Here is a 2,287-nt window from a genome sequence, read left to right on the forward strand (position 1 = left end):
GAACCGGGCTATCAAAATTAAAGAATTTTTCAAGAGTTTTCAAACACCAGCTCTGACAAGGACTAGAAACTACATTCTTTCTGGTAGAAGATCAGAAAAAAAAATATTATATTGGATTCTTATGGTTGCTAGGAGCCTGAGTAATTATGTTTGGCTGACTTTTATTTATTGAAGCAAAATCTAAGAACTGGCAACTGATATTTTGAGTGCATGTGAATCGAATTATTTACATTGCAGATGAGAAGATGGAGAGTTTGAGATTGAGTTACTTACCTAGGGTCACATAACTTGTTTTTGATGATATCAACACAGACTCTCATAAATAAACAGTTTTGTAGTGCCATGACTAGTTTTCTCTTGTAGAAGTACAGATGGGGGCCTGGAGAGATAGCACAGCGGCGTTTGCCTTGCAAGCAGCCGATCCAGAACCAAAGGTGGTTGGTTCAAATCCCGGAGTCCCATATGGTCTCCCGTGCCTGCCAGGAGCTATTTCTGAGCAGACAGCCAGGAGTAACCCCTGAGCAACACCGGGTGTGGCCCAAAAACCAAAAAAAAAAAAAAAAAAAGAAGTACAGATAACCTAAGATTAGTACCTAAGAGAAAGATGTTAATAAGATGCCACCTGAGTCTTGATTGATTAGATGGAACTCTGATTGGTGAGTGAATTCTAAAGGCCTTTGTCCCTTGGGAGAGATACCTGATTGCAGACCCTTGAATAAGCCCCACATATCAACATTTATGGCCCAAAAATTAAAAAATTGCAGAAAAATAAAATGTGTCATGGGAAAATAAAGAAGTCAGAAACCACATTTTTCATGTGATCAGTTTCCTTATGGTCAAAATACAATATTGATTGTTGAAATTAATTTCCTAATATACAAATGAGAGACAACTATAAAGAAGTCATATGGACTTAAACAATGGAGTTCTGAATGTCATCTTAACTATAAAGCAAATAGTTTTCTTCAAATTACATTTCCTTCTCTTTATGAATTTATTATATCATTTTATGAGTACCTTGGGTATGAAATATGTTTACTAATAAGCCCATTATAAAGAACTTTCTTCTCTTCTAAAACTTCATCCATTTAGAAGTTTACTATTAGTGGCCTGTGGTTACTGGATGCTGTTTTCATATAGTTCTCCAGTAGATAGAAGGCATAATAACAATTCTTTGCTTTTTGCATGGGAGTTATACTTTCTCAGCAACATCCACAGCCTAGTCACTGAGACATGAATAGTAATATAAACACTCATATATTAAATTATAGCCCTCTGTTATTTCCAGTTTTTGTTTTTTGGGTCACACTGGTGGTGCTCAGGGCTTACTTCTGACTCTGTGCTCAGGATCACTGCTAGAAGTGCTTGGGAGATAATATGCATAGCTGGTAATCAAACCTGAGACACTTTCCTGTAAAATAAGTATTCTATACACTGTATTCTTCAGCACCTCCACTTCTACTCCTCCAATATCATATTGTGGAGTAATACATTTGAAAAAATAAATTGGTCACTAAATGAAACCATTCCAGGAGGCAGGGAAGTAACATAGCAGGTAGGGAGTTTGCCTTGCATGTGGCTGATCGAAGTTCAATCTCCAGCACCCCACATGATCCTCCTAGCACCATCAGGTATGCCCCTGACAACTGCCAAATGTAGGAAGGAAGGAAGGAAGGAAGGAAGGAAGGAAGGAAGGAAGGAAGGAAGGAAGGAAGGAAGGAAGGAAGGAAGGAAGGAAGGAAGGAAGGAAGGAAGGAAGGAGGGAGGGAGGGAGGGAGGGAGGGAAGGAAGGAAGGAAGGAAGGAGAAAGAAGGAAGAAGAAAGAAAGAAAGAAAGAAAGAAAGAAAGAAAGAAAGAAAGAAAGAAAGAAAGAAAGAAAGAAAGAAAGAAAGAAAGAAAGAAAGAAAGAAAGAAAGAAAGAAAGAAAGAAGAAAGAAAAAGAAAGGAAGGAAGAAAAAGAAAGGAAGGAAGGAAGGAAGGAAGAAAGAGAAAGAAAGAAAGAAAGAAAGAAAGAAAGAAAGAAAGAAAGAAAGAAAGAAAGAAAGAAAGAAAGAAAGAAAGAAAGAAAGAAAGAAAGAAAGAAGAAAGAAAGAATGAATGAAAGAAGGAAGATAGAAAAAAACTCCAAAGTGTTTGATTCTATCAGTTGCATATTGTGACAATCTGGCCGTAAGTATCAACCAAAACAAACTAGATAAAAGAAAACAGTTGTAAAATGGTGATGTCCTGAATCAAATATAAACAGATCCAGAGTCATGTTGATTTTTCATAGAGATATATTAGAACT

The 2,287-nt window shown here is 36.7% G+C and overlaps 1 non-coding gene across 1 annotated transcript; it reads left to right on the forward strand.

The window, feature by feature from the left end:
• Positions 1-1,107: 1,107 nt before the first annotated feature.
• Positions 1,108-1,237, forward strand: LOC126033361 (small nucleolar RNA SNORA84). Its single transcript, XR_007504441.1, has one exon. It is a non-coding gene; the product is annotated as a small nucleolar RNA SNORA84 (small nucleolar RNA).
• Positions 1,238-2,287: the final 1,050 nt, after the last annotated feature.

The sequence above is a fragment of the Suncus etruscus genome, chromosome 1 (genome assembly GCF_024139225.1).
Source record: "Suncus etruscus isolate mSunEtr1 chromosome 1, mSunEtr1.pri.cur, whole genome shotgun sequence".
In the NCBI taxonomy this organism is placed as follows: domain Eukaryota; kingdom Metazoa; phylum Chordata; class Mammalia; order Eulipotyphla; family Soricidae; genus Suncus; species Suncus etruscus.